Here is a 6,162-nt window from a genome sequence, read left to right as displayed (position 1 = left end):
CAAGTGCAGGTCCCTGGAAATAGTTTTTAAAGTTAGATAGCAGCAAACAACCAAAATTTCAGAATTGTGATCACTGTATACTACTGAGTAGGACTTTGCCTTGAGATAATTTGTCTTAGAGTGCCATGTATCCAAGTAGGTGCTCAATAAATAAATTTCTGCAATTTAGGGGTAGAAAACTAGTCAGTGTTCTTATACCTGAATCTGCTTACCTTTTGCCTCTCATATTCTGAAATGAGAAGATTCTCCATTCAGTGCCTTAGTGTAACTCCAACCATAAGGAGATGCAATAGGAAGCAAGGAGTTTAGCATCTGCCTAATTGGCCTTCCCTTGAACCTAAGATGCTTAAAATCTAAACCTAAAGTCAAAGTGAGATAAATACTGCCTTATCTTGCAGATCATGCTCCCTTCTCTATATCTCTTAAAACATCTTTTTTTCCCCCAAGTAAACAAGCATTTATTAAGTGCCTATTGTATGCTAGTCACACAGCAAGAAATCTTAGAGGGAGAAATAATTAGGCAGTTCCAAAGTTTGCTGGTGAAGGCTATGTAATTTTGGCATGTAGCAGAATGAGGTTTCTCAAAGATTAATGCAAATTGTCTAGGGGTAGCAGTGCTATTAGGTCTTAGATGATGGTATAATACTTTACACCCTCCCCCCATTTTAAAGTGAAAATGTCAAGAAAGATGAATGATACACAATATATGTTAAGTGTTATTGTGTGAACTTAAGTGAATGTGTTTGCGTATAATAGATTCAACTGATAAAATTATAGAAAGACTAGAATACAGCAAAAAAATTATAGGATCTCAGGGTTAAAAGGGATCATAGAACACATCTCTCTGATCCAACCCATATCTGACCTAGAATCCCCCCAGGAGCATCTTTAATTGACCATCCAGCCTCTGCTTAAAGTAGCTCTTTCTATTTCTATATACCTGTACTAGAAAGTTTCTCCCTGCATTAATCCCAAATCTGCCTTTCTACAGCTTAAACCCCATTACTCCCAGTTCTGCCCATGTTTAATCCTTTCAGTTCAGCTTTTCAGACATAGGAAGACTCTTGATATTCCCAATACTCTTTTATGCCAAACACCCTCAATTCCTTTAGTCAGTTATCATGAGGCATAGTTCTTCCCTAGATGCCCTCCAATTTACCAGTCATTTCTAACATGGAGCCTATATTGCAAGAGATCTACCCTGAATTTGTTGATATAGTTTTAAATTGCATTAGCTTACTTGGCATATCAGAATACTGACACATGTTGATAAAGCCTCATCTTTCTAATAGAATTCTTGTTTAGCAACACCTTCCTCATCTTATATTTGGTTTAAAAAAAATAAACTTCACAAGTATAGGATTAACAATTTTCCATATTTTAATTTAGATTCAGCCCAGTATTTTAACCTAAGGCCACTTTTTTTTAATCCTGTCATCTAGTGTATTTGCTATCTTTTCCAGTCTTGTTATCTGAAAATTTAATAATTAATGGCATTTATACTTTCTTTCAGATCATTGATAAAAATGTTAAGTAGCACAAGTTCAAGCACAAATCACTAGGGAACCCCACTCCAAATTGATATCAAGCCATTAATAATCCATTCTGTAGATACCTGTTCAACCTGATCAGCCTATTCAAAGTACTGACTTCATGATTGACTATCCGACGGCTCTCCCTTTTGCTTAGAAGGGATAACATGAAGGCTTTCTGTTAAATGCTTTGCTGAAATCTATGCAAATTGTATCTACCTCATTTCCCTGATGTAAGCAAACTTAGTCTAGCATAACTTGTGCTTTGTGCACATTACTTGTTTTTATATGTATTAAGAACCCTACTTTAATGTTTCCTATAATTTTGTTAGAAATAGGTCAACCATAGCCTTTAATTTGTAAATGGCACTCTATTTTTCTGAAAATTTGGATACTTTTGCCTTTTTCTACTCTTGTGGCACTTCTTACATTCCCCAGAATTTTTTAAAGAAAAAGACAGTGGCTCAACAATCACATTGTCCAGTTCTTCCATTATATTTCTTCCATTTTAATTTGCCTGGTCATCCTGACTTGGCATCAAAAGTACTAGACACTCGTATTGTCTTTTTACCTATCCTGGATAGGTAATCCTGGGATTCAGCTCCCTGGTTGCCATTTTTTTTTCATCCTTTTAAGTCTAAAGATCATTCTTTGGTAGAGAAAATAAAAATTAATCCAAGAATTGTGTCCTATTTCTAATCCACTATCATCATCCCACCTAGTATGACCTAGCCCAGTTCGTTTTTTCTCCAAAATTATTTTTATTTGTACTTTAAGTTGTAAATCAGAAAATTCTCAACAATATTAGCATTTCCATATAAATAAGTCTAGGAAACTAATATACATGAAATCGTGAACCTATCACATGTAGCTTTTTAAGAATATATAGAGTTTAACGTTAGTAATGACATTGCCCTGCTTGTCTGTGATAGAGTAAAGCTTTTATAAAGGACTTTTAAAAGCCCTCTTGGTTGAGCCTAGTATTCATTGCCAGTTTCAACATTTTGTTCATATAGGTCATGTCACACATTCATTTTCTATTACCTGCCCTTCTGTCTTGTACACATCACCTTAAAACAGAAAAATAATTCCTTCACTGACATTGGTCTGTATAGATGACTCCTTTTTCCCTTGTAATTTGAATTAATAGATATGTAGAAAAGTCCTAAATACATACATAGCACATTAGATAGAGATAATGCTTACAAAGTCTAGTAAACTAGTCATGATTACACAAGTCTAAAATTACAAGTACACTACCAAAGTCAAAGACAAAATCAGACATCTAAAAAGTTAACTGTGTGTCTTTGTGCACACTTTCAAGTATCTATAGATATAGAGAACATTGTTGTATCCCTTAATTCTACCTTTAATGATAAGAAAATTATTAATCTTAGCCCATTTGTTCTTGTTCTCAATACTAGTAAATCCTGGGAGAGCCTAATTTTAGGGACTAATTCCCATTATCTTATTGTATAGAGTGAGATAGAAGTGCAATGGAGCCTTAAGAAATTCAGGCAAATTGAATTAACTGCTCATTGGAATCTGTAGTCAGAGTTTCCTGTAAAGTCCTGTAAGATAACTTTCTGACCCATGCTCCCAAAAAATATATTCACACAGTCTTAGCAGGATCAAGGGAAAGAACAGTGGGTTTGGAATCAAGGACCTGGATACAAATCCCACCCCTACCACTATATTACTTCACTTCTTGGGATCTCAGTTTCCCTATCTGTAAAATAAAGGATTGGATTAAATGGCTTCAATAGTTCTTTCTTATCTAAATCGATCTTACGCTTTTCCATGGCCTACCTATGTTATCCATGAAATCCTTAAGTCCATATGTGGAAGCCAGGATTAAAGATGTTTGCTACCTTCAGTCTTACAGTGTAAGGCAAAAGCATGAAAACAGTGTGATGATGGACAAGGAATTGAAAGTCCTAACTCTACAAACTAATTAGTTTTGTAACCATGATGACCTTTTACTTTTGGTCTTCATTTGGCAGTTTGGTAGCATGATGAATAGAGTGGTGGTCCTAGAATCAGACAACCTGAATTCAAATCTAACCTGAGACACCTACTAGCTGTGTGACCCTGGGCAAGGCACTTTACCTCAATCTGCTTTGGTTTCCCCATCTGTAAAATGGGTTGCTAATAGTACCTACTTAGCAGAGTTGTGAAATTTAAGTGAGATAATATTTGTAAAGAGCTTTGCAAGCTTAAAAGGCTGTATAAATGATATTCATCAGTATAAATAGCATTAATATAGTATTTTAAAATTTAGCATTTTGTGTATATTATCCATTTTCTCAGAATGAACTTGTGACAAGCACCATAATGTAGTGGATAGAGAGATGACAATCTCTTGAATCAAAGAAACCAGAGTTCATACCTTACTTCTGATACATAATGGTTTGTGTTACCCTGAACAGTCACTTCACTTTTCATTTTCCTAGCTAACTCCTGAAGGGACTCTAAATTACAAAGCAGATGCGATCAAACCTAGTAGTTTCCTCACCAAGAGTTCCCAATACCAGTGAAACCACAAATGCAGTCTTTTCTCCCCCCTGCAAAAAAAAATTCTGTGAAGTAGATACAAATATTATTTTAATTTTCCTTATCATGAAATAGGCTCCTCTTCATGTGAATAATTTGCCTATATTCACAGTCTGTAAGTCTCAGGTGGTATCTGAACACAAATCTTACCTGATTCCAAGTGCAGTGCTCTTTCCACTGCACTGCTTCTGTAAAATGAGGCTGTACCTAATAAGGTCAGATCACTTCTAGCTCTATAATAGTATGATTCCTTCTATGATCAAGTGTTAATTATGCACATGAATAGTAAGCATACATATTTCTGAATTCCTTCAAAAAATACAAAACCATCTTCAATCTGATGTAGCCCCCTTCTACTTCTGCAGTGATAGTGAGAGTAATGAAAAGAATGCAGAGGCTGCTAAGAATAATAACTTTCAGATTAGAAACAGCTGTTTATACTGTAAGTATAATGTCTTTGTCCAGTGACCAAAGCATCTTTTCTTGGGAAAAGATGAATTATGTCAATATTGATAGTTTCACTATAAATGAAGCCAAAAGAAGGAAGTTGCAGCTAAATGGAAGGACAACTTAAAGGTTCTTTGTCAGGCAACTAAGGAAATGGCACAGTTACTTTATGATGCAGCTAAGGAAATCAAGAAACATTGTACAGGCACTTAATTATCTTGCATTGCAGTGTACACAAGTTTTGTTCTTTTTTTAATTCCATCACAGAATTAATTAGAATTTATTTTCCAACATCTGATGTAGATGATCTACCTTAAGACTCTCTAAATATATGTTTTAATATCCAGTGACTTTCATGCAAGTTGGAAAATAACGTTTGGAAGAAACAAAAGAAGCTAAATGCCTGTAGGCTATACAGAAGCTTCACATCTGTATCATTAATACTCATTAATGTCAATACTTTTTTCAAGAAGAAAGCTGATAGACAGTGGACATGGTGAGTACTGAAATAACCACCAAAAAATAAAATTTATTACATTTTGACAACTTTCCAAATCAACTATCTGTATACAATCAGACCACTGAGAAGTCCAGGGAGAAATAAATACTAGATACAATTAAAAGAGTTCTAATCTGACATTTAAACAAACTATTGGTAACTCAAAGAGGGAAGGTGGGTAAAAGAACCAACGTTAGTACAGGCTACTGACATTTGCTAAGGAAGCTTAGTGCACACAAATAATTTGCCACACCGAGGACACTATAAACTTATTTGTAAAATCTTACAGAGAAGGATGGAAGACACAAGTAGCATTATCCTTGCAGCATCAAAGGGAAAAACATTTACAGAAAATTTGGTGAAAAATAACCACCACCCTCCCAATCACACAGGTTTATAATTACTGAATCTTTCCTTCACTTCCCTTATCTAATGAATTGGTCTTACTGATGTCTCCAAAACATTCATCTTCTACATTACCTGCACTCAAATAGCTATCATCCCAAATTAGACCCCATTTACTGTCCTGGACTACTGGAATAGCCTCCAAATTGGTCCTCTTTCAGTCTCTCCCTTCTCCAATTCTTCCTCACATAGTTGTCAAAATACTCAGACTAAGCCACAGTTCTGATGATGTCACTCCTATTCAAAAACCTAAAATGATTTTCAATTGCCTATGGGAGAAAATAAAAGCTCAGCCTGACAAAAGTCCCTGATTTAGCTGTCACCTACCTTTCCAGCCTTATTCCATACTACTTCCCTTCTCAAACTCTATATTCCAGCCAAACAAAACTCATTTACTAGACTTGATAGTCCAACATCCATCACCATAAATATACACAAAGTGTTAGCTATGCCTGGAATGACCCTACTGAATTTTCATCACTGCCTCAGCATTCTTATCTCCCTTCAAATCTCAATTCAGATTCAACCTCCCCTCCATAAAATCTTCCCTTATTCCCTTAGTTGTTAGTGCTCCCTCCTGCCTCAGTTTTCCTCGTACTGTACTTATTTGTATACACATTTGTCCCATGCAGGATGAATATTTCTTGAGAGCAAGGAAAACTTTATTTTGTCTTTGTATCCAAGATAGTGCCTGGAAAAGGGTAGGTACTTAGTAATTATTTGGTG

The sequence above is a fragment of the Notamacropus eugenii genome, chromosome 1 (genome assembly GCF_028372415.1).
Source record: "Notamacropus eugenii isolate mMacEug1 chromosome 1, mMacEug1.pri_v2, whole genome shotgun sequence".
Lineage (NCBI taxonomy): Eukaryota > Metazoa > Chordata > Mammalia > Diprotodontia > Macropodidae > Notamacropus > Notamacropus eugenii.
This window is presented reverse-complemented; position numbering follows the sequence as displayed.